The following is a 27,818-nucleotide window of genomic DNA, read 5'->3' as shown; positions in this document are numbered from 1 at the left end:
CTTCGGATCCATTGCTGACACTAGCACGTGTTAGGCTTAATACCCACAACACACACCATAGCACAAAACACGGTCAAAAACGTGTGTTGACGGAAGTCAATTTGTCTCTGTTGAGATTTAGTTTTGTTTTACTTTATTTAGCTAAGGCAAACGCATTATTTTCTTTAAGTGTAAAATCTAAGAGCAAGCAGTTCGAGTTGGTCGAAAGACTGGTTTTGTTATGTTAAAGCCAAAATTTGGCCGAAAGTAAAATAACTTCGTATTCTTGTATTAATGTAAAATTTAGTTTCAGTGCCGCCAGCTTGGCGAAGAAAGCGTGAAGTAAATTTTTATTTTCTCTTATTCATTTTATGGTAAATTGTAAAAATCATATATATTAGAATTTTGTAAATATAGGTAAATACTTGAAAGTTACGTAAAAGTAGAATTTAGTCTAGAAGCATAAAATTTTAGATGCTAAAAGTAAATGCTCAAAAGAAACGAGTTCAAATCTAAGTATTAAACAGTAGATAAAATCATGCTTTAGAGCGAAAGCCTGCATGTCTAAAGATTAAGGCTCCTCTAAACCAGGCTGAATCACCAACGTTTCTCTCTTGGCGAGGGAGTGAACGCGCTGCTAATTTTGGCGCCTTTATCGCACACGCTGGCTGAATGTCTGCTGTTTTTTTAAAGATTTATTTTATAGACGCGCGGTATTCAGCGCATATAAACTTTTCGGATAATTTATTAATTCTCGAATAGTATATAGACGTTTTCACTTAAATAAAAATTTCGCGTATATTTTGTAAACATATTCAAAATAACTTATTCTTTAGATGTTTCAGTTTCGTTAGCAGACTATAATAAATAAGATATGAATAAAAACTTTCAATAGTGTCAAATGGGGAAATAGTTAAAGCGTAGAGTGTGCAAATAAATTTATCTTAATGACATTTTAACAAAAATTTCCATAAAAACACTGTAAATTCATACTAAAAAAATAACTTAAGAATATGTTGTCATTTAAGTCTGAGGTACATGGAAATAATTGTGCAAGATTCTGAAGAAACACTTTCTTTTAAATGTGTGAAATATTTCATAACATAATATGGAAGAAGAAAGTACAGCATTCTGTGTTTTGGATGCTTTTCATCAAATGTAATATAAATACGAACTAGAAACCGTAATAAAAAGTCCTTCCTCTTCAATCAGATCACCTTTGTGTTGCATTGTATTTGTAATACTTCTAAAAATCCAGTTTTTACCTAAATTAAAAAAACAGTTATTCCATAAAAGATAATAACTTTGAACGTATATAGAATGAATTTTGTAATTTGAGTTATGTTACAAAATAATTCATAGTTTATATATTTTATACTAATAATTTAGATAAAACCTGTCCAATTTAAGAATGTGTGTTAACCACATTCTTAAATTGTAAAAGGACGACTTAACCACATGTAATTCATTTCAAAGCATAAAAGAAAGCTTATTTTTTATTTTACACAGCAACAGCATTTTCATGCAGTCAAGTTTTTTTAACTGCTAGTTATTATACATAATACTTAATTTTAAACCCATTCTTATTAGAAAGCATAACTAAGAAACTTCTTTTTAAAGCACCACAGTGATTGCAAAGAATGTCGTTAAATTTACAAAAGTATTGAAGATATATTGAACAGCATTATAACAAGAAAGTACTGTACAAAATATGTAAATTTAGCATAACTTCTTTTTTAATATTTGCATAGTTTCCTCCAAATGAACCTTAATGGGAAGTTATCTTGCGAAAATTTAAAAGTATTAAAATGGCCTCTATTTAAGATGTAACTGCATTTATAATTATTTTGTAATTGCGAATAGATTATATTATTGCAATTAGATTATGCACTTACAACATAATTGCATAAAGTAATGAAATTAAGAGTTCACAGATACAATGTAATATAATTACAATGCAATTACCTAAATTGTAATTATAATCACTTATTTCATACCACAATATTATTACAATCACAATGTAATTTAAATTGGGTACTATATTTGCATACCCTCCACTCAAAAGGAGGTACTGATAAGCCTGGAAGTTATTATCAACAAAAAGCCTGTTCAGGACAGTTTGATGACAATTTCCACCGGGCGAAAAGTACATTCTTAAGCCCAGGCAAATCATGACAATAAAAATCATTTAGTCTTATGATTGACTATATTTTAAACCCTAAATTTGAATTCTGCACCAAATTATTTACCTATATTTTAACATACTTTATGAATTATTAGAAGTGATATGGCAAATATCTTCTAAAAATAACTGTAAAATATTTGTATCCATTAATTGATTCAGATACACACTTTTATTATTTAAGTATATCAAAATAACAGTTTCATGTTCCTGAAATACAAAAATTATGGAAAAAGTTAAAGTAATATTCTTAGAAGCATATGATATTAGTCACCAGATGCAAAATTATAGTTAATTTTTTGCCCTAAATACAATTTTATTACACAGTAGTCAAATGTGTAACTAAATAACATGTTATATAAAAAATTAATGATAATAAGTTTATCAGAAATGAATTAATTCTGCAAATAAACTTTCTGCACTTGAAAATTTTCTACACCTGAGGGGAGGGAGAGATCTAGTAAAATTAGATTTATTATAACTTCAGTTGGACCAAACACCTTCTCTCTATATATATGCATCACTAAAGAAATAAATAAAATTATCATGCTTAAAAAACAGATATACCATACCAGTTTTTTTTTCCCCTTGTTACACTTTACATTGAGAAATAACAAACCGTACAACACTGAAAAATACTATCCTTGAAATTTTGTTTAAATGAAGAAACACACACCATCTTTTTATTTAAGCATTACACTTCAAAAACAGATACACATACCAATTTATTTTCACTAGCCTTTATACTGATAACATGCCATATAAAAATGAAAAGAATTATCCTTGAAATTTAGATAAAATGAAGTAACACAATGGGAAAATTTATGCACACGGACATCTTTTTTCTATTGCATGTTGTCTGACATGATCCACAAGTGCCTAAAAATGTACCCAAAGAAACGCATTTCAATATTAACAAAAAATTGTTTACAGATTAAAATTCATTCATTTCATACCAGTATTATAAAGATCATGCATGAAACAAATCTGCTTTGCCATACTTTTAAGTAAAACTTTTATACTGGAAAATAGACTATATTTCTATATATTAGAAACAAGAAAATACTAATTTGAATGTTCTGCATTCATTTCTAAATCTTTACTCCATTGCCAAATTGTATAATACTGTGATTATAAATAAACTTGCACAATCCTTGCAATTATTGAAGTCAGATTATATATATTTTGTCTCACACTATTCAATTTATTCTATTGACTTCAGATGTCAAAATTCTGGAAGTTATTTTAACCAAGAAACAGTAGTGGGCACCGTGCATAAACAACTCATCTAACTTTTTAACAATAGTGATTATAAAATAAAGAAAAAATTATATATCATTCCAACGATATTGCAACTATAGTATAATGTTACATATATCTTTAGCAAACATTCAGATTTTATCTTGACTTTCCAAATTATTATTTATTTTTTAATAAATTTCAATATGCTAATGATTTTCATGTTACATTAGTATAAATTCCACAATTAGCACAGGAAAACAAAATCCGCGCTTTATATTAGAAGAGAAATTTCTTTTCCATATTCAAAACATCTACATTGGCGATGTTTGGCGACGGGTACATTAACCCTAGACTAATTTAATTATAGCTATTATTACAGAAATTAGCAGATACTCAGGTTATTGTACACAAGAATTTCACTTTACTTGCACATTATAAACATCAGAGAAGATATAAACTCTAAATGAAGGCGTAATTAACATTATACTTACTAAGCAAAGTTCAGCGCCTGGACCAGGTTTCCAATTGTCTCTTCGGCAATTATTTACCCATATTTTTCTTCTTTCTTCATTTTTAGGAAATTTTACCAATGTATAACCTTTCCGTGAATGATTTGAACAATTAATAGCTGTACATCCGCCCATTTTACACAAAAAAAAAAAAAACACAAAAAATTGTTGCACCTTAACCACTCAGCCGCCATTAAATCTCCCACTTGGGAGCGCGAATGCCTGATGATTCAGCCTGGTATATAGGAGCCTTACTAAAGATGAATGAGGGGGAATTTAGAATGAATGTTTTTGTAGGGTTCTCCACCTACACTTGAATTTTAAGAATGTTAAACATAGCTCATTGAGTTTCAGTATGTTGGATTAAGGTATGTCATATTTGGTCGTTGAATTCTAACAAATCATTGTGGTTAGGGAAAGTGTTGTACTACAAAAACACGAAGATTCCCGTTTGACACCATGGTGGAGAACCAGGGTAAAGTTAAATTCATATTTGAATATTTGAATGAATGTGAATGTAAGCAGTTAATTAAGGGAAAAAAAAAGGATCGAAAACGAAAACTTTATCGAGTGTTAAGAAAGTGTAAATCATAATGTATTTAGAATATACTGATACTTATTCCTTCCAGATGCTGGAAGGAAGAGAAAAAGATTGATTCATGAAGACCAAATAGCAGAAAGGATCCTGTAAGAAGATATGGTATCCTAACCATCTACAGAAATGATTATAAATGTTTTAGGTAAAAGTTTGTTTTTTGTAAACGGAGCTCTTGAGTCTTAGGTCAGAATATGGAAACTTTACCACAGGTCGTGTCTAGGACCTGCTTCCAAGTTTACCAAATTCTGGCAGCGGCAAATGTAGGGTTTATATTTATTTTAACTAACATTTATTTTAAGCTATCTTTCCTTTGAAGCCTTTACTTTTCCTTATTAGAATTGCCAAGGTTGCAGCAGAACTACTATACGATTTCAGTCTAAGGGTAGAAAGAGGTAGTATGAAGGTGCACTAACACCTTTCTGCTTTCAGTGCGATCTGTCTTAGTGCTGCATAAAGTGCAATTCCATCATCAGAATCGTTATTATTATTATTTTTCAAAATGAGCTTTGGAAGCGAGTACGGCTCGTCAGGATCTTCGAGTATTGATAAAGATTTAGAACGCTTCATCGAGGAGGAAAATCAGAAACAAAGATTCCAACAATTAGTGAATGAGTTGAATGATAAGTGTTGGGATATATGTTTAGATAAACCAGGTCAGCGACTGGATTCGAAAACGGAGACCTGTTTAACGAATTGTGTGAATCGCTTTATTGATGCTTCTACTTTTATCTTAAAACGATTAGAAAAAGTTGGTTCGCAACATGCAGAAATGGAATTCAATTAAACATGAGGTGAGTTAAATCACGCTGTTTTTTAATTTATAGTCAAGCAAAACTGAGCTGTGCAAGTAATTGAATTTTTTTAGTACTTAATCATTTCTTTTTTACTGGGAATTTTTTGCTGCTTTTACTGAACTGAGGGGAACTATCATAAAATTCCAAGAACTTATCTAGATACCAGCAGCCATCAAATATTATTTAATTTTAAAAGAATTAAATACATTGGATTTGGATATTTCAGTGAGACTGGAATATTAATTTCGATTAAAGGTATTGTCTCATTGGAATTGGCTCACTTGCACCTTTACTTGAACCTTGTTCATCAATACTTTAATGGAGTTGATAGCCCCTTCAATCTTTTTCTGAAACGAAGTAACAGCAGTCACCAGCTGTCTTAGTTGCTCATTTATTACCGCCATGCAATCTCACTTTTGACACCAAAAATTGTTGCATGGATATGGGTTTGTAATGAATTGATTGCACACTGGTAAAATTTATTTTCCCAAAAGAAACACTCTACAGTTCTGAAACTTTTAACAAAAACATTCGTACAGCTGTTTTCAGTGTCACAGAGCACACTTCCAACTGTGAAGAATGTTAAACACAACACAATGCAAAGTTCTGTTCTTTTATGCCATGATATTTAAAACATCCATGTATTAAAGTCTGATATTGAAAATAAAAATTATTTTGTATTGGAATAAATAGAGAACACTAAGGGCTTATGTATAAAGCTATTTAGAAAGTATATAACTTGTAAAACAATATTTATACCCACATGTATAAAAATTCTCATGTAGGTTAACTATATTCACTTCTAAAAATTAAACACACAACCGTAAACTCAACAAAAATAGAAACCCTTTGATTAACACCAAATAGCACATGAAGATAACAAATGTATCTATGCATTAAAGAAAACAAGGATTGGCTAATCTTTGGAATATGGTAACAGGTAGTTTGGCGACATTTTGGTAAGGCGATAAAGGTTACTAGCTAGGACTTTAGCAGTGTAGGTGCTACTTTGGTAGACGGTTGCACGGATTTTGGCGATTTGCCGTTTGGTGAATAATACAACTTATGGTAAACCCATTGCTGGATAAGTTATTTATGGTAACCGATACTTTGTTGTCATTTTATTAAAAAAATAATGTGTTTTATTATGCATAACTTCCGTGTTTTAAATATTATTTATGGCTTCTAAATATTAAAAATCAATTTAATTTTACATTTTTATTTGAAATAAAAATTTTGTTGTTTATAATATTTTATATAATTTTATGTTGTGGATGATGTAATCAATGATGTCACCTTACTTAAAAAGTAATTGGTTTTATTAATATCTATAAATTTAATCTAATGTCTTAAACATTATTTATGGCTGTTAAATATTAAAATACAATTTAATTTTGCATTTGTTTTAAAAATGATTTTATTATGAATGATTATTTAAATAATTTTAATTCTATGCGTGATGTAATCAGCTCCCTGATTGGTTACTGAATATTTGTGCATTACCGCGCCATTTTAAAATTTTATTATTCATCTCTTCGAATTCCTCGGATTTCAAATGGAATGGATATCTCTGTTTCGAAGACGAATGTTGTTATTGGTAATTACCAAGAATTATTGGTATTGGAATAAAAAAATTGCCCTTTGAGACTTTATTTTGGCCAACCTGTCTTTCCTAATCAAAGATTTATTTATAAATTGTTAATAGCGTCAGAGGAAATTTTGGAGTAAACCTCGCTAATTGCTTCTTCAATGAAGTGCGAGATATTTGGATAACAGATGAAGATGGTTAAAAGATCCGATTCAATTATGATTTCGATTTTTTTTGTGGTACTTATCAATAAACAAGAGGTTAAATTATTCAAAAAAATGTAAGTACATATTTTTCTTTTATTTTATAATTGTATACTTCAATTTTTGTTAAAAAAATTAATACCCTATTTTCAAAAATTGCTGAGATAATTATTGTCACATATGTTTTAATGTTAATTATATTTTATATAACGTATTTTAAAGTATTTGAATTTAATAATATTCTAATTCTTTTAAATGTTGGTAGGATTGTTTTTAATTCAATATTCAATTTCAGTAATATTTTAATCTAATTAAACGTTGGCACAATGTTTTTATAGCGGTGTTTTTATTCTCTTTTTTGCTATATGAAAGTAATAATAGCCTCACTTTAGTACTTTATACTCATAGTAAATGTATTTATTTACACTTGCCTGCCATCTTAAAAAACGACATTTTCAACAAAAAATGAATCCATTACTTTTAACGATATTTATTTATTTATTTATTTATTTTTAAGTTTCGAATACTTTATTATGCGTAAAAACAGCGTTTTTCAAGATGGCTGATGATTGTAAAAATTGCGCCAACATAAATCGCCAAAAATCCGTGCAACCGGCTACCAAAGTAGCACCGCAGTGTACATGGATATAGTGTAGAGTGTGCGCAATGCCATTTTTGTGCAATTCTGGGATTTTTTTTAAGTGAAAATAGGTCGACGTGTACATGGATGATACAGTGTATGTGCAATTCGTAAAAACGCGGCAAGCAGTGGGCGATTCTGAACTTTGTCCCAATTTCGCACCTAATCTTCTTCACGATTAAGCACTTTTGTTCCATAAAAGTTCTAGCATAAGTGTAATTCGGCTAGCAGATTGTTGGGAAAAAATGTTGGAAATGTTGAGTAAAAAAAAAACTCAACATTTTCGTGAAAACAAAATGTTGGAAATGCCTTTACTTCATGAAAACAAAATGGCATTCAAACAAAAACTAGCAGGTTGCTGTAGCAGGGTTGGTCACCAAATTTTTGCCAAAAAATTGACAAGTTACCATAATCCAAAGATTAACCCAAGGATTATATACAAAGAGGAAAATAGTATTTAATTTTCATAAATCATATAATAATGTCATATTTGGGTCAGTAATAAATAGATGTTTAAAGCTAAAAACAAATAAACAAAACTTACATTAATAAGGTATGTGACAACCCTGGACATTCATGCAAACTTCACAGCAACTGCCCATGCTTTTAGCGAGAAGATAAACCATTGCAGGTGGTAACAATGGCCATTACGACAGTCCATTATCTAAGATTGACTGGAGGAGATAAATTTGCAGAGATAGCATGCTTGAGGATCTGCAAGTCTTTTCAGTACTTTTCTGCTATCAAGACCAGATTCAGGAATGTATGTATATGTGCACATATGTGTGTGTATTCATGCACATACATATGTATGTACATATATGCATGCACTTATACGTATATTTTTTAACCCGGTCCCGATAACAGATCAGTATCATTTTCAATTGGATCAAATTTGGGAAAATACAACAGCCACTTCATATGACAGATGTTGTCACTCTCCTGGTACTTGTTAGTACAGTTGGCTTGATGGGGACTGGCATTATTCGTAAGGGAGAAAATCAAGTTCAACTCCTGCAACGTAGTCTCACAGTAGGATATAGAACTTCATCCCAATCCTGCATAGCCACCACAGAACCATTGGTAAAGATGTGCAGCTAGGTGAAATATCCCATTGAAATTTCAGGTGTAGATGATTCCACCTTGATACTGCTTCTGAATGCGAGATGTTTGATGTTATTCTGGGCCTAATTCCATATGCTTCATTCTGTCCAAACCCTTGTGTACTTATCGACTGATTTCAGGGCAAATCTGAAAGGATGTTGCACTAATCTGAAAGAGTCCATACTCAGGCATACAGCCCCTACATGTAAAGCCTTCAGCACACAGTATTGGCAGATTATTGTCTTATCAAGCGACGTTCCAACCAAGGAGGTAAAAATTATGGAGATTGGTCATTAATCCTGCATGGCTGACATAGCAAGCAATATCTAGTTTCAAAAGTGATAACCCTTGGTTGTCTGAGCACAAACACTTTGTATCAGCATTGAAATGAACCTTCAGAATGCTGGCATATTGAACGATGATTTAATTAGCAGATATTTAGAAAGAATCAAAAATACGTATTGAAGGGCTAGGCTTGCTCCATCTATTAGTATCTATCTATGGATACAAAGAAAAAACACTATAATTTCACATATAATTTCATTAGGATTATTTATATATATGCAAAATTTGTAACAATATTATGTATTTCAAAGGAGTTATCAATTTAGCTCTATTCTTGTTACTTACATAAAATACTTTCCTTTTGTGAATACATTTTACGTTGTTACTAGAAATGAGAAGTTTTTAAATCATATGCTGAAAAAATTTAGAAAAAAGGATGTGTAGAGAGAAGAAATATGTGAATCAAATTTGCTAATAATGTAATTTTTTTTTGATTAGTTAAACATTAATTGTAACTTTTTTTTTTTTTTTAAAGGTTCACTTCTACATTGGTGTATATTTGTTTGTACTGCTGGTAATTTCTTCAACTAGACGTAACATGCCAGCATTAGTGAGCAAGAAGTTAGCAGGTAAGTTTAGAATTAAATATGTAATATGGAAATTTGCTTCTTTTAAATTAAGTGTTGAGGATTCCCCCCCCCCTTTGTAATATTACACAACCATAATATTGCAAATAAAAGTTTGAATGATTAAACATGTGCAAGAACAATCAATTTTAAAAAAAAGGTATTTGCAACTATGCCTTCAACTTCACTGTGGGGTGTTTTTTTTAATTGTGTTTAATACATTGTACAATTTATTTAAAAAAATTCACTTTTGTTTTATTATATTGTGCATTGTTATTTTTTCATGCATCTCTGTGATTTACTGAAAATGAAACTGAAGCTATGAGCCTTTTTCAGAATTGCTCAAATTACCAAAAATTTGAAAATGTTCTGTGCACTGAAACTATGCATTATTAAAGGAAACATGGAAATGCAACCTTGGAAAGTGCAGACAGACAGTAAGACTAAGGATAGGAAACTGGCTCCAGCTGGATCTTGTTTATAATAGGATAAAAAGAAAAAACTGTGTTGTGAATAAAACTGTAATTAAATTAGCAATTATGTTTAAAACAAGCAGATGCTTTGTTTGAGGAGGAAGCTGTATACAAATTTACTGCAACTCGGGGGGGGGGGTTATTTTCTGAAATGAAAAGTGTCTGAGCCCTAAGCAGGATCATCAGGAAAGAGGAATAAAAATAAATAAATAAAATAGTAAAATAGTTAATAATTAAAATAATGATATATTTCAATAAAATGTAAATATAAATAAATAACAATTTAATCAATCCGTTATTAAATTAATAATAAATAACTGAATAATCAAATAAAATATCAGACTTCATTTTATTTCGTCCTTGGCTGGAATTGCAATTTAATTGAAAACAAAGAAATAATGGAGCCAGACTCCAGTTAAATTTAAGCCCTAACTGTACAGTATAATATATTATTTCAACTATGTTAGTAAAGAAGCTCATCCTTTTTCCAGCATACCAGTTAAAAAAGGTAAAATTTTTAAAGTGTCACTTATGAGAATAAAGAGAATGCTATAAATGGTAACAGCATAAGAAGAAAACTAACAAATGAAACAAAGAGATAAGAGTCTAGCACTTTATCACTACTATTCTCTGTCAATATTATTCTAGCTATTAAGCGGAATTTGAGATAGAGGGAAAGAAAATTCCTCTTGTAACTGTTCTTCTATAAACTCAAATGCTGGCTAATTCAGAAAGAATTTATTAATAGAGCACAGGAACAGTTACAAGGAAAATGCACGTCAGATAAAACATATACTTAAAAAAAAAAAAAAATCCTAACATTTAGAATTAACATTTAAAATTAAAAGCTAAAAATTATGCACACATAATAATGAAGAAACTATCAGATAGCTAGAGGTTGACTGTAAGCCGCTCTCTTCACCACTAGATGGCGTTTGATAAAATAGTTTGGTTAAATTCAAATAATTCTGTTACATCCTCTCCTTTTGACTTCGAGACATCTTGGCAAGAAGTCAGGAACTGACCTTTGTCTACTTTGTGCAGTAGGTGGAGAACTAGGTGGACGGTCTCAAGTTTGATGAGGAGTATGTTTAGATACAGGAACATCTTTAGAAATAGGTACAGTTCATTGGGTATTACAATGTTATGGGTGTCTCCCATTTTTCAAGGGAGCCACTGGAGATACCCGACCTGAAATCTGGAACTTATTCCACTGTTGATATGGTTTCAAGAATGAACCGTGCTGAGAATTTTGTCTGGTTCATTGGGATTGGCAATATCAAAAGCCATTGGAGATCTTGTAATCACTATCACTTAGGGACCATCTCGCTTAGGCATGAATTCACTAGTTTTCTTTAGAGTGCCTTTGCTGACAGTGGGGAGATTAACCCAGACTTTTACTCCAGGAATAAATTTCGTATTTTCCTGTTGTTTCTTATCAGTTTATCGCTTCTGTCGATCTTAGTGTAACTGGACTTTTTCTCGTACTGAATGTACAGTTATCGCAAAATGTTTCAAATATGGAGTGATTTCTGGAACAAAATTATCATTCTCAATTAGGGCTTATCGTTCTCAATTCTTGTACAAGTTGGAGAAAAGCAGCAGATTGGCTGGTTGAGTCACACTTGGCTGTGTTTAAAGCAAATCTTATTAATAACAGTTTATCTTTCCATTCTTGATGGTCATTACCTTCAAGTATTGCTAAAAGAGGTTTTAGATCTCTATTCTTTCTTTTAACTGGGTTAGATTATGAATGATAGACAGGAGTAAGACTTTGATCAATGTTCAAGAGATAACACAGTTGTTGCATGACCAGCACTTGTAAATTGAGCACCATTATCGCTTATTATTTTCCTGGGTCATACGAATTGAAGGGTGACTTCTTTCAAAAGAGTTGTGGCATATTGTCTGGCTGTTGCTTCCTTTAAAGCAAATAGTTTTGTCCACTTCATGCTCAATAAAAATCCATTTTTCACCAGATGGTGTTTCAGGAAGGGGACTGAAAAGGTCAATTGAAAGGGTCTTAGAGCTTTGAGCAAAGACGGAAGTTTGAAGTAACCCAGATGGCTTTTGATTAAAGGCTTTATAGTGACAACTTTTCTCATTCCAACACAGTAGTATCTTTTGCTATTCAATAAGATGTCCCTTCAGATCCATAGTGATCACTGTGGTGTTCATGATACTCTATAAAGACTTCTGCTTTTCTTTAAGGTATAACTAGTTGTGCTTCTTCCAAATCAGGAGAATATCAGTACAACTGTCCTCTGTTCATAATATATCCTCTTCCATTCCAAGATTCACAATCTACTTCTTTCTCTAGATTCATAAAGTTTCAATGATCTTTCGAAGATCATCATCTTTCAGCTGCGATTGATGTAATTCTGCAGGACTACTAGTGAGGAGTTTGACGGAGACACCACAAAGTTGACAAGAATCTATACTTGAGTGTTCACAAATAGGACAAGATAATAGATCAGCAACAAAGTTCAATCGTCCAGGGATGTAACTGATAATCATATTGTTAGATTTGTAAAACCTACCAGTTGATGATTTTAAAGACATCAGCCACTTCATTTGTTGGTGGTCGGAGTCGGAGGTGATTGTGATAGGCTGGCTTTCGATGTATCCTCTAAATTTGCTGAGTGTCCATACCACTGCTAAGTAATTTTATCAGTTAGCTGTTTGGTATTTTTCTCTTTCGCTTTCATTCAAAGAGTTCTTTTTGTTAGCACTACGTTTGATAGTTTTGAGTTGTAGACGTTCATTTAATTTCATTTTATAATATCTAATTGTAGATATATTATTAGTTTATTTATTTTTATTTTTATTTTTATTTTAAATTATTTTCCAAATGGATTTGAAAGGGCTGACCATTTCTGAATCACAGAAAGTGTTACACGAATTGCTTTCAGATAGTGAATCTGATACAAATCCTCAAACATGTGCAAAACATGCAATATTGGATTATCTTGGGTGCTTTTTCAAAGATTCACTTTCTTTGAAAAGTACCACGATGAAAAAAATAGATGAAAGTGTAAATATAAAATGTAAATACAGTACAAAGTCTTTAATCCGGACTCATCGGACTTCGGCCATTCCGGATTAGGGGTTTTTCCGTAGTATAGATCATCAATTTAAATGCGGTAAGATGGCATGCAGAAATTGTAAAATTAAAAATTTGAAACCGTAATTTATGAAATAAAGAGCAATTATAATCTAAATAGTATCAAAATTAAAAAAAAAAAAAAAAGCTTAATATTTATTTGTTTACTTTATTAAACATTTCTTTCTATGTAAGTTGTTTATGTTGCTTCGTTTTTTGTGCTCATACTTTCTCTTTAATTCTATAAACAGACATAATTTCTTGTTCAGTTCCATTGTTCAAGTCCTGTAATTGCTATGTGAATTGTGTTGAGAATACTGACTAACTTGTCAATCGAAATTTTTTTGTTTTCAATAACCTCTCTGTCACTTTCTTCACTATCGGAAGCAGTACATCGAAACATGCTTTCGCTTTGTAGATCCTTTGGCAGCTCCAGAATCAAACTCTTTTTGACATAATCAAAAGTTCAAGCTTACTTTTTATAAAATTGCTCTAACAGTCTGTAAAAAATAATAAGCCGGATCCAATTAGAAGATTAAGGAACATCACAATCTGCAACATTAACTGAAATAGATAACAAATGATATAAATTTTTTGCATTCTGAGTTATAATATGAATGAAATATAATGCTGTTAAGTGAACCTAGCGCCAGTGTCGCCATTGTAGACAAATATAGTGAATTTTAAAGAATGCATTTATTCTGTTGTGGATTATGGGCTATCAGCAAAGTAGATTTAATTCAATCCAATAAGTTTAAATGAAATGCAAGAAAAAATGCATATAATTTAATATTCCGTACAAGAAAGTCATGTGATGTACACATCAATAAGATTTTTTTTTTTTTTTTTTTTTTTGGTCGAAACTCCAAATTTGAAAGGTAGTGTGCCGGAAAGGTTTAAGGGAGGCTAAGCAGTTACTCATAAACGATGCCATTCCTTGTAAAAGTAACTGGCTTTTCTGCATTGTAACATTCCATTAAAAAAATTAACTACACTCCATTATGTATATATAAAAATTAAAAATAGACGTTTCTGGTACTTTTTCGTTTTGCTGCAGTCGCTAATAATGGTACAACTGATGCCAAACGGAATATCTTTGCTGGTAACCTTTTACGCCTCATTTTCAAAACAAGTCCTAGCTATTTTGTAATAGATTTGGTTGTTTTTTTTTTCAATACTGGCATACAATTACAAAGAATATTTCCAAAGATAATTAAATTTTATGCCCTAGGACCATTCGTGTCATCAATTAGGATGCAATCACATCACTCACCCGAAGGCAAAAATATAGAAAAGGCAAAATCAAAGATTAAATTCATCAATTCCATTGAGATTGCACTAGTGAAGTAAAACACTGCGGTTTTACATAATTTCTGAGTAAGCTATTCGTACGAATTGAAATAATTCTTGCATTTAAACTTCTATTCCAAATTAAGATTTAATTTGAAATTAATGTAGATAATTACAGAGAAAATTTGTTTTTTGTAGCGCAGCACCCCCCCCCCCAGGATGCTCTTCATTGAAATTGGGGGTGGAATGAGCCAAATCGCACTGTCACCTGTTAGATGCTCAAGGCTGTTGCCAATGACAGGCGTAATATAGTGCTCCTTGCCACAAGGAATTTCGTGGGCTTGGGCTGACTATACTCAGACAAGTGAGCATAAGCGACAATAACAAGCAACAAAGTTTATAGATCCTGCTGAAATATAAATCATCTTCATCATTTTGAGATCATAATTTTTTATGATAGTTTTTGTCACCCCCTCCTTTTTTTTAGAAAGATCGAATATCAGAAGCATGGGAGATCTATACTTCAGGTGGACACTGTCCTAAATGTTATCCAAAATGGGATACCATTCTATGACACCATTCAAACTTAAAACTGCCTATCAAGTTTATTATTAATTATGAATTTATGAAGATTTGAAATTGAAAAGCAATGAAATAGGAAGTGATCTAATTTTACAATGAAATATAACTCACTGCAAGCAAAATAGAGTTAAATTTTTTATGTTTAGTGTCTTGCTATTTATTCTAGGCTGTATCAATAGTTTATTGGTTTATTTTGAAAATCACATGTTCATCTCCATCTTGAAACTGAGTGCTTAAAGCATAATTTAGAATTAAGCAGGAAAGGTGTTAATAATTTATATAATTTTTAACAATTTACATTAGTGATAGTGTTCATTATTCAAGATACTTTTTTAAAAATTTTGGACACATGGTTTTTAGTTTTTGCAAGTTTTTAACTGTTTTTAAAAAATAAAATTTTGTTTACATATTGTGCTATAGAACTTTGCTTAATTTAACCATCATCAATTATCAGAAAATTTTTAACTTAAAAATTTCAGAAAGGAAAAATTTGAAATTCAAAATTGTCGTTCTGTCTGATATAAGTTGCCTGTGTACTGTTTCTGTCTGATTTCTGCAAACTTGCTTGAGTGCTGTTATTTTCTGCTTACACAGGAATTGCAAAAAACTGCAATTAAAGCATTCACGATGATCCAGATAATATACTGCATAATAACTAGGTAGTTTTGACGAGACAGTGGTCAGAATCTATAGAAAATTTTAAGACACATTTCATGGCTAATAAACAATGAATTTTATCAGATTTCATGACAGGAAAAAATAAATCATTAGACTATAAGTGCAAGATAAATAAGGACATACACAATAAAGTCATATGAAAATAAGGCATGATTTTCTATGTGGCTTATAGTACAAATAGCCTCATTAAAAGCTATATTACGTTAGTGCTGTAGTATTTAAATATCTTATCACGTATAAATTGTACTTATAAGAGCCAGACTGTCTCAGAATTCTTTGTTTAATTACAGTTAATTTGGACAAGCAATATGCTTTATATAAAAGTTTGTAAAAATATACTAGATTGGAGACTTTTATTATGTTTAAAATTATGCTTTATAAATTATTTTTAAAAAATAAAATAATATTGGTTTATTGTACAATTATTCAATTTTAATATAAAATTAATAAATGAAATGAAAAATTTGTCCTGTTTTTCAAAATGTAAAGGAAGAAGCTGAAGAAAAAAAGCTAATAAAAAATAAAATACACTTAGGTTTGTCAAGAGGCTAAAAAGAGCATCTGATTTGGACTGTTATCAGTTTTGTAAGTTTTCAGTAAAAAGGAGATATCTGAACCATGCTTATTGGAAAAATCAAAATATTTTGAGTTATCAAAATTAGTAAGTAATTGAGAACTCAAAGTATTTTCCAACAAAATTAACACAAGTTGATATTAAATTGAATTTTAAATAACTGAATTAAAATGCATTAACATTAAGAAAATATGAGGTGGATTATCAGTTACATTTTGTTTTTTCTGAAGATGCAATGTGTAAATCTTCAAAAAGATTTGAAAATTCAGATTCGAGAACTTTTTTCGTAAACAGACTTTCAAATTCTAACTTAAGTTAAATGGTTTATTTAAAATCTTTAGGAATTCTAATTTTATTTGATACTTAGCAGAAGTATTCATTATGAAAATAACTGGTGATTTTCCACTCATTTGTGTGTTAATGCAGATATTATATTCAATGTAAAAGAAAAGTAGTTTGGTTGCAAATAGCACAAAAACTATATCAGGTACAGAATTGGCTATTGATTTTAATATGCTGAATATTTTAATAAATTTTTGGATAAAATTTATGTGATATTTAAAGCTTAAAATTTTTGTTTTTCTCCATGTAGTGAGTGTCTTGCTCTTATCTAGATTTGCCTAGAAATTTTATTCATTTTCTAAAAAAATATTCAGTTATATTAAATGTGTGTTCTTATTTATGCTATTGATTACTCATTGTAATTTTTTTTCTTCTAGCAAGTTGAGTATTTACACCATGGAAGTGAAGCAGAATTTCTAGACCCATTTGTTGCCTTCTAATCATGTAAAATTTGTCATTTTGAAATAAATTTTTCATAATAACTTATTTTGATTTATATTTTCTACTCAAAGGGCAGAAAATCATGCAAAGTTTTCTGACTAATTAAAATAAGATTAACATATACATAAATGAGTTTTAAAATGAGTTTTGGAATGTTAGTTTGGAAGTAAACATATGCTTTAGATAGCATATGTTTATTTCCAAACCAAATCCCCCCCCCCAAATCCCAAAAACATATGCTTTCTAGCATATGTTTTTGGGATTTTGGGGGGGGGAATTTGAAATTCAGAATTTGTTTTATTATTGATTTCATATTTTTTAAAACTTTAACGAATTTTTTATAATAAACTCGATGATTTGAAAGCAAGCAATAGCAACAATGTGCAGGGGGGTAAAACTATCATGAGACAAAATTCATGCAGTCTGTACACCATATGGCAAATTAAGAACTTCAGCTTTCTGTCATACTTAATTTTAGAAATATTTAATGCTCCACTTGATAAATAAGTAATCTAGCAGAAAAATGGATATATTGATAAATTTAAAGCTTATATTTGCCTCTCATTTGAATTTATCAATATAAAAATGTCTCATTTTCCAAATTTTATAAAAGAGGTTTAAAACTGTAGTGCTACTCTATAATCATGATTTTATGTAGTTTCTTACAACCTATCCTTGAAGGTGCTTCACAGAAGTATAATCTAATTATTGATTAAGTATGTTTTTTAAAAAATGAATGAAGTACTATTGTTTTCGTTTCACTTTTCAAACTGTTGCCATCAAATGTTAGAGTCCTGCATTATATTTGAAGAAATTAAAAATGAAGAATCTGAATAAATGTATGTATATTTCTCGCGTTGTGATAAAACAACGGTACATAGAGCCATCGAATTTTGAATGATATAATCCTACTGCGAATATGGGCATGTGGAAGCCCAAATTTGAAATTCGGAATTTGTTTTATTATTGATTTCATATTTTTTAAAACTTTAACGAATTTTTGAGTAATAAACTCAATGATTTGAAAGCGAGCAATAGCAAGAATGTGCAGGAAGAAAAAAAACTTTTTTTATCTCCAGCGCGCGGAAATTCTAAAGATAGGCTCATTTTAAAATTATTTTGGGACATTGCTTGTTCAAAAAATTCTCACCAAATTTGTTACCTCAAGAAACTATTTATTACTCGGAAATAACTATCTATATCTCTTTAGTTATTTATGACTCTACAATAATTAAATAATTCCTTTACTCTAAAATGGGGGGGGGGGAACACGAAGTTACAGTAATTCTAAAAAAAAGAACATAGTAGATTGCCATTCTCTGAAGCATAACTATACGAAACATAGATAATGAATAAAAAAAACCTATAGCATAAAGAAAACGATTACATCTGCTTGAAGCTCCTGCAATATTACTCAGAAGCTGCAGTTAGAAAAAAATGTAAGCAAAAATATTAGAGTAAAAATATTGTTCATTGCCATTGAAGTGAATTTTATGGTTTAAGTGCGGTGAACATGATATTTAATAAATAAAGGTAACACACAAAACGTTAAAAAAACTCTTCTTTGGACGTAATTTAAAACCTGAAACCTTTCAGACTTTTATTTTAATTTTTTATCTCATATTTTCAAGAGAAAACAGTCAGCATTTCAGTATACAAAGCATAGAAAGTCTATGTGTTCGCTAATAACTCATTCACTACTATAGCTATCGTCATCAAACTTTCTACTGTTCTTTTCTGGGTTTTGGAAAAAGTTGACGATTTACTTTTCTCAAAAAAAAAAAAAAAAAGAGAGAGAGCTAAAAATCGGAGATATTAATTAAAAACTCTTAAAATGCTAATTTTCACCGTCATTTTTCCGAGTGGCAACAGTGCTGATATAGCCATTGTTGGTGGTATTCCCATTATATGTCTGATGCGATTTCATCAAAAAACTTAAAATAGTATAGTCTGTTATTTTTAATTGCTGTTTAATTAATATAGCAACAATATTTATTATTAGTTTAAAGTAGCTTTGTCCCTGAGGGACTATTGTTTTCGTTTTGCGAGTTTGCGTCGAATCGCTCTGAATGTCCGTTTCACTTTTCAAACTGTTGCCACAAATATTATCGTCCTGTTTTACATTTAAAGAAATTAAATAATGAAGAATCTGCATAAATGTATGTATGTTCCTCACTCTGTGATAAAACAACGATACCTAGAGCTATCAAATTTTGAATAACGTAGTCCTCCATTCGAATATGGGCACCTGGAAGCATGAATTTTGAATTTCTAATTTGTTTTATTATCTATTTCATATTTTGTAAAGCTGTTAGAAACTTTTGTTTAGCAAACTCAATGATTTCAAAGAGAGAAATTCCAACACTGTACCGGGGGGGGGGGGAATTTGTCTCCAGTATGCTAGATTATGTATCAAAAATTCTAAAGGATATGCTCATTTCAAAATTATTTTGAAATATTTCCGTTGAATTGAATTTTATGGTTTAAGTGCGAAGAACATGATATTTAGCCCTCTGGGCGGCCAGGGTTTTCGTTAAGAAAGCACAAATTTCCCAAAACTACAATGAGAACAAATTATTTTTTTGATTATAATGCAAAAACTCTCCTGGTATTTCATACCTGGATTTGTTTTCTTTTGATATATTGCCTTAATTTCGTTGACATATTTTATTTAATATGCACGTACATATACGTTCTTACAGATACCACAATAAATATTCTAGGCCGTATATATACAGCCTTGCCGCTTAGAGGAATAAGTAAAGGTAACACACAAAATGTTAAAAAAATGCTCCTTTGGACGTAATTTTAAATCTGAAATCTTTCAGATTTTCTTTTTATGTATTCTCTCTTATTTTATTATTTATCAGTTAATCTATCCGTAATATAAAATGTATTTTTCAAGAGAATAAAGATTTATCATCAGTTGTTTTATAAAACGAAGGGTTTGTTTTAAAGCCAAATTGTTTATTTTTTTATTTTAACAATCTATTTTTAGTTAATCTACAGAATAACTAGTTATTTTATAGAACAATTAGTAAAGTGTAAAATTATTAATCCATTTTTGTTGTTATTTTTGTCGTGACTTATCTCCCTTGCCTGACAGTAACATCAAAAAGCAAGCCCACGAAATCCATTGTGGCATGGAGTGCAAGATTATGCCTGTCATTGGCAAGAGCCTTGCGCACTCTCCTGTTGACAGTACGACTTTGCTCAGTTCCGGCCTAAATTTTGAACTAGGGTGTCCTGAGGAGGGGACAGGTCCGAGGGTATCCCATCGCTTCCTCTTTGCAACCAATCTCTCAAGAGGCCTTTCGGCTTGCCGCAAAGACACTATACATTTACAAACACCCATGCCTTCTCCGAGATTCGAACATTTGCTCTTCGATACGGCAGTCAACTTCACTAACCACTATCCCGGTTGGGTGACTTATTAATCTATTATACACTTTGATCGACTAAACTAGTTAATTCACAAAATGCCTAGTTATTCTATAAAGTAATTGAATTATATGCTTTAAATGATAACATATATTGCATCACTTATATTGTGAACTGCTAAGTCAGTATTCATGATGCGAAACTTAGCTGAAAATATCCCAGTCATATCTCATGCTATAAAATTTTACCCATTTATGGTGGAATATTTTCAGTTATGAAGCATTATTTGTGTCAATTCTTAATGATCGATGGAACAAATCCCAACAAGTAGATTTCGTAACACTGACCTCATTTTTATACAAAGCGAATCAAATAAGAATATGTCGCTTTGTAGAGTCATTAGGATTTTATGAAGCAAAAGACATGAAAAATGAGCAATGCTCTCGCCGGGACTCGAACCTGGACCTCTCGAATACCTGCCGAGTGTGCTCCCGCGTTACACCACGAAGGCGTGCAGAAAGGAGGGAGAAAAAAGCAATTTTAAGTATATGTGCTGGGTATTACATAAATATTTGACTAAAGATACAATTTACAACTAAGTCAATGTGAGCTCATGAATCAAAAGTATTGAATAATACATGTTGATTCTTAGAAATTATAAGTAGAAGAGGATGTTCAAAAAATTAATCAAATTTCGAGTTATTCTGAAAATGTTTTCTACAACTATATACTGGGTGGTTTAAAACTACTATATGTGAAAAATATAAAGGCAGGTAGAGGGGACCTAAATAAGCAGATTTCTTATAGGAATGTTTGCGGTAATGCCGCGTTGAGCCAGTAGACAACACTGATGAGTGCGGCGTATAAAAGCTAGCGCGGCTGGCTGATGAGTGCGAAGCTAGCTGGATTCTTCATTTTCCGCACAGATGTTGAGCATCGTGCATCGTTGCATCAATGCGGAGTTTACCGACATATAGTTCATGTATGGGGCTGCACGAGGAGATGAATTAGCTGCTCAAAGGATGTAAAGGGAGTAATTCACGGAGAGGAATCAGCCGGATAGTAGAACATAGTCAAGCTTGAGAGCTGTAGGAAGTGCGCTAGGTGTGAGCCATGCAACTGTTTTGAGGCCTTTACATGAAGACGGAATACATCCATATCATTTACAGAGAGTGCAAGCAATGACTCCTGACGATTATCTTCCAAGTCTCAACTTTGCTCGTTGGTACCTATAGCAGTCGACAGGCAATCAAAATTTCTCTCCTGCAGATGCTTTATTCACTGATAAGGCTACCTTTATGCAGTCAGGTACGTTTATCATTCATCATTCTCACCCTTGCGCTCATGATAACCCACATGGTACAATAACATACGCCTACCAAGAAAGGTTTTCCATTAATGTGTGGAAAAGCATAGCGCACGATAACTTAATATGACCGTTCATTCTACCCAATCATTTAGCTAGCCACATGTACAGCATCTTCCTACAGGACGTCTTACCTGAACTTTTCGTCGATGTTCCTCCAGCTGTTCGCGGACGAATGTTGTTCCAGCACGATGGAACCCCAGCTTACTTTAACCGGAACATCTGGAATCACCTGGATGTGTCTACGACCAGAACTGGATAGGATGGGGCGGACCAGTTCCCTGGCCACCGTGTTCTCCTGATTTAACCTGCTTAGATTTCTTCTTTTGGGGTCATATTAAAAACCTCGTGTACGAGAGTCCAGTCACATCTGCAGAAAATCTTGTTGCTCGCTTGTCTGTTGCTGCTGAACATGACTGACTGACTGATTAATTTATTGCTGGACTACCACACAGTGTGCAGTTTCTCCGGCTCAGTCAAATTTGCCACATGGGCGCATCACGTGGCACTATCTGCCCGTGGTATCCCAGAGGGAGCGGAGGAGGTGGAAAAAAGAGGGGGACCGAGGCATCGCGCGATCATGGACAGCAAGTGGAACGTCCTAAGTTAATTGAAGAAAAAGCATGTCTTAAAGTAACAGTACAATACAAATACAGAAAGAGTAAAAATATAAAGGAAAAATATATACACTATATACAGGATATTGCACTATATTGCACACTACTAATCATTAAGTAGGAAACTTAGAGTCATTAGCAAGGTGGGCCGCTAGTGGTCGAATTTCACAGTCCTCGTCTAGAATTGTATAATTTAATGTGTTTAAATTAGAAAAATGTGCACAGTTAAGAGCTTTCATGAAGAAATTCCTGTTGAGTTTTTGCAAATGCTGCTCAGTTGTACTAAGTTTTAAGTGTCTGTGTAGAGTGTCGTTGCTGACGTAGTAATGAGCGTTAGTAATCATTCTAAGTATTCTATTCTGAATTACTTGCAGTATGTACAGGTCTCTCTTTTTAGCCGTATTCCAGGCTGGCGTAGCATATGTAATGATAGGCCGTATGTTCATTATATACACAAGCCGCTTTCGACGCAAATCTAATTTGGAAACTTTTTAAGAAAGGACTTTAAACTGTTGATTACAGCGAAACCCTTTTTCCTCACATTAGTGATATGGTCGTTTCAAGTTAGTTTTTGATTCAGTACTACCCCGAGGTACTTGGCTTTTGTGATTTGCGGCACCTGTTCATTGAAAAGATTAAGTTTCCTCTTGAGTGGAGTCCGTGTATGTTTTCTCCTGATGACAAGTAGTTGCGATTTTTGCGCATTGATCGATATTCTCCATTTAGTACACCAGGATTCAATATTGGGCATAATGTCCTGCAGCTTCTTTATAGCGTGATTTGCGTTAGCAGACTTCACAGCTAAAGCTGTGTCGTCTGCATAACATCCTAAAATGTTATTTCTATCCAAGTGGTCACGCGGGAAGTCTGCAACATATAATAAATACAAAATTGGTCTTAAAATGCTGCCCTGTGGTATACCAGCATTAATTTTTCTAGTGTCAGAGACGTCTTTTCCGATGGAGACAGAAACGCTTCTATTTGTGATGAATGAAGTAAAAAGCTCAATCATTCCCCTTTCGAAGTTGAAATTAATTAGCTTGTAAATCAGCTCCTCATGCCAGACGCGGTCGAAAGCTTTCGCCACGTCCAGCATGATGATGGCAACATTTTATCTGTGGTGTAAGGCATCTCCACAAAATTCCACAAGCCTTACCAGCTGCTTGGAAGTGAATAATTTTGCGCGAAATCCGAACTGTTCGGGCGGAAGTACATCTAAGAAGGGCTTGAGCCGATTTAGGATAACACGTTTATAAACTTTTCCTAGCCCTGAGAGTAAGCTAATGAGCCTGTAACCCTCGGGCTGGGTAGTATCCTTTCCTGGTCTTGGCAACAATATAATTTTAGCGTGCTTCCAGCAATTGGGGAAGTAGGCCCTGATGTTGAGGCAGGCGTTTACGATACTTGTTTGTGTACTTCGTAATCATGTTCATGGGTAGTCTCTTGATGGCAATATTACTAATAGTATCATGCCCAGGTGCCTTAAGTTTCTTAATTAAATCTTTAATTTCTAGTGGGAAGGCGTATTTTACTTGTTTTCTGACGGTAGGAACGTTCAGCCAATCTTTAACTTTGTAGCAAATGTCGTAAACGAAATCAATGTCACGTGGAATTTTGTTTGGCATTAACTGCTGCTCTAAATAATCTGCGAGAACCGCAGCCTTGTCCTTGTTCATAATAGCGATGTCGTCGTTAGTGAAAATGGGCCTAGTGCTCTTAGTATTACGTTTGAGACTCTTATTAAAAGCCCAAAGTGAGCCGTCCATAGGATTGAGACTTAAAATCTTCTCCCAGATTTCATTCCTGTGCAAGTCAATTAGTTTTTTTAAATTTTCTTACTGAGTCGGTTAAGTTCAGATTTAACCTGAGGACTCCAGGTAAGATGCCATCTTTTACGAAGGCGGTTGCGTTTCGTAATCAAATCCCTGATTTTCCTAGGAAGTCTCCTTGCGTAATTTTCTTTGTTAATGACACGCGAGGCATTATTGATGGCAGTTTTGATGCTATCCATGAATTTATTAAGTTCAGAGTCTATGTCATTTCTGCTCTTTAAACTACCTATGCCAGGAGGGTTATTGAAGTAAATCTTCGTAAAGGTCCCAGTTTGTGACTTTTATCTGTTCCTTGCTATCCACCCTTGAGGTCCCTAAGGTGACGAGCACTGGGATTTGGTCGGAGGTAAGCTCATACATGACTTCAAAAGTCATGGGAATGTCGGTTATTTGTGAGCATTATATCAAGAATGTCAGTCCTGCTCAGGTTACTAGGTCTATAAGTATACTCAGCTGGTGCGTTAATAGCAACAGGGTTCTTTAGGAGGAAGTTATAGAGAGTCCTTCCATTCTTGTTCGTACAACGGCAGCCCCATTCAGAGTTCTTAGCATTTAAATCACCAGTAGTGATAAACGGCTGGTCATTAGGGCAGAAGCCTGAGATGATATTTTCATTAAGTTGCATTGTGGGCGGATTGTAGGCCGAAATAAAGTAGATGATACCATAAAAAGGAAGGTGTACAGCAACTGTGACCGCCTCATGATTGTTATTTCCATCTTCCTTAATTAAACAGGACTGTAGGGAGTTGCGCACACAAATAGCGAACCCCCGCCTCTATGACTCCTTCTGTCGCACCTATATGTGCGGTAATTAACAATATTAATATTCCTACAAGGTGTAGCGTGCGTCTCAGTGATGAGTGTAATATCAACATCGTGATTTGTGAGAAAGTTGTGCAATTCCGTGACTTTATTAATAACGCTGCAAGCATTCCAATATGCTAATACAATAGGGGCTTTGTTAGTGGTGTGCTTGCCCATTATTATTAGGTTCAGAGGTTTGGTTGTCTTTACTTAAGTTTTTAACTTGTCTTATTTGTTCGGAAAGAAAAAAGCCGGAGCTTTTGATTACCGATACCAGTTCGGCTAAATCAGCAAAGACTTTCTTAGCCTCGTTGATTGTATCAGAATGAATTCCAATAGATAAAGCTTGTGCAAAAGATTTATTTTCAATCACACGACTGGCATATGGCTTTGGTTTTTTCAGAATTAGTGTTAGCTTTATTGAGAAATTTCTCACACCCCCTGAAATTGGAGGTGTGATCTAAATTACAGTTGGCACACTTTGGGGGCTTGTCCTTGCTCTTACTTGGACATTGAAATGAAAAGTGATTGTCGGCACATCTGGGAGGGTGGTTACACCTATTTTGAGTGGAACCCCTGCCCCCTATAGCATTGCAGGGGTCCCGCTTTTCCTCTGTACTGCTCGATTTTGATTCTTAAGTCAGTGGTTTGTTGATTATCAGTAACTGTTTGATTGTTGGTTGTTCTTTACTGTTAGTATTCATTAAATTGTTATCAGTGCCAGTGCCAGCCGTGTTATTAGAATTATTTTCTTCATGCGTAGTACTAGCAGCACGAAACTCTTTCATGTTTGTCGTGATATTTGTATTAATTTTTACTTGCACCTTAGTTGCTGCGGGCAGCTCAGGTATGTTAGTCATCTCAATCATATTATCGATTTTTTGCTTTTTATACAAATTCTTATTATTCATCCTGGTCCTAACTGTTTTGTTCCCTCGGCCTTGGGCATAGAACTCGTCGTCTGAACTTGTGTCTTTTTCTAAGGTTATTTCATCCCCAGAACAATTAACATCTACGTTAATAGGGCTTCTAGATCTTTCGCTGTTGCAACTAACCTCAATAGTGCGAACGCTCGGTACTTTATCATCCTGTGTGTTATCAGTAATATGAGCACGTGGCTCAGCTAAATTATGTGTTTGCTCTTTTAGGTTAGCATTAGCCTCAGTGTCTAAGTCCTTGAATTCAGCATCGTATTTACTAAGCATGAGTTGGAAAAACTTAAGTTCCTCAAGCTTTCTCGCGTATAATTCATCTAATTTTTCCTTGCGTTTGTACTCAATAATGAGTTGCCGTAAAAACGCATCTATCCTGTCCATGATCGCAAAAGTCAAGGAACTGTCCAAATCTAGCGCCCAAATAAACGCATGCAAACCTGCGTCCCGGAACCGGGCCCACTCGACGGTGACAGATGGGCAGGTGGAATTCTACAATTCTTCCTCTCACACTGACGGCGAGAGCTTGGGGGTAACTATGTAGGAAGAAAATCCAAGCCAAGAATAAAAAAATAAATATTTAGAAAATAATCGTATAAAATGATAGCAATTAATAACAGTTAAACAGCAATAAGGCGATAGCAGTGGATAAGCAAAATAAAGCTCTCGGCTTAGCACGTAGCTCATAAACACGTGGTCAAATCGGATTTGGTAGCAGGCACAATCTCTTCCACGACGAAATTTCAAGCACGCTTCCTCCTCTCGAATGAATTACCGAAGGTAACTATACAGCAGGTAACTATCTAATCACTGACCGCCTACAGGACTGGGTCAGTTCAGAGAGAATATATGCGTAATTAAAATCACATGTCACGTCCTTCACTTTTGCTGTCCCAGCTCAGAATGGTGTTCGTGTTCTACATGCCTGACGTCTTTTCTAATGTATGCCGATCAGTGCGCCGCCACTGTGAATCTTATATCGCTGTTGGTGGCCGCTCTTTCGAGCACCTATTGTAAACTGTTAGTAATTTTTTCCCTTTACTTATCTTTTCAGTTTCCTGTCATTCATACTGCTTTACGTGCTAGCGCTTTAATGCGGCATTACTGCACACACATTACGAAATCTGCTTATTGACTCCCCCTGCCTTTACATTTTTGATATATAGTTTTGAACCATCCTGTGTACTAGGTAGAATCATCTCATGAATGTAGCTTATTATTAATAAATCATGATTCTGAGGAAGTGAATTAAAAATTTACGTTTCTTTTCCATCGATATCATTCTGGCATTCAACTTATGTCGTGGTTGATTATAATAGTACTTAGTCTGAGGACATTAAAAAAATTTATTAGACCAAGCTGTTTAGACTTTTTAGTAGATATGTAGAAAGTATAAGTTTTTAGTACATATTTAGTAGATATGTATAAGGAGAGATGAAAAATGAGCAATAACCTCGCCAGGTCTTGAATCACTGGCCTCTCGAATACGCGTGGAGTGTGACCACTACAACATGAAGGCATGCTAAGAAGGCGGGGGAAATACCTTATAAATATTCACAGAATGTCATAAAACTTGGGCATGAGAACAGGAGATCACTAGGACAAAAAGGGAAGAAAAAAATAGAAAAAGTCTTACTGGTAAAAAAAAAAAAA

At 33.0% G+C, this 27,818-nt stretch overlaps 2 long non-coding RNA genes across 2 annotated transcripts in view; one reads left to right on the top strand and one right to left on the bottom strand.

Moving 5' to 3' along the window:
* Window positions 1-4,187, bottom strand: part of LOC146997140 (uncharacterized) — a 269,052-nt gene extending 264,865 nt beyond the window's left edge. The window contains exon 1 of the long non-coding RNA XR_015041145.1: window positions 3,895-4,187. This is a non-coding gene — a long non-coding RNA (uncharacterized LOC146997140). The remainder of the gene's footprint in view (window positions 1-3,894) is intronic.
* On the top strand, window positions 307-17,278 carry LOC118204017 (uncharacterized). The gene is made up of 4 exons (XR_015041147.1): window positions 307-321; window positions 4,542-5,301; window positions 9,660-9,753; window positions 17,170-17,278. It is a non-coding gene; the product is annotated as an uncharacterized LOC118204017 (long non-coding RNA).
* Window positions 17,279-27,818: the final 10,540 nt, after the last annotated feature.

This window comes from Stegodyphus dumicola, chromosome 5, assembly GCF_044657685.1.
Source record: "Stegodyphus dumicola isolate Sdum_Otavi_A_Nest chromosome 5, ASM4465768v1".
NCBI lineage: Eukaryota > Metazoa > Arthropoda > Arachnida > Araneae > Eresidae > Stegodyphus > Stegodyphus dumicola.
The sequence above is the reverse complement of the archived record's forward strand: the minus strand, read 5'-3'. Positions and strand labels throughout refer to the sequence as shown.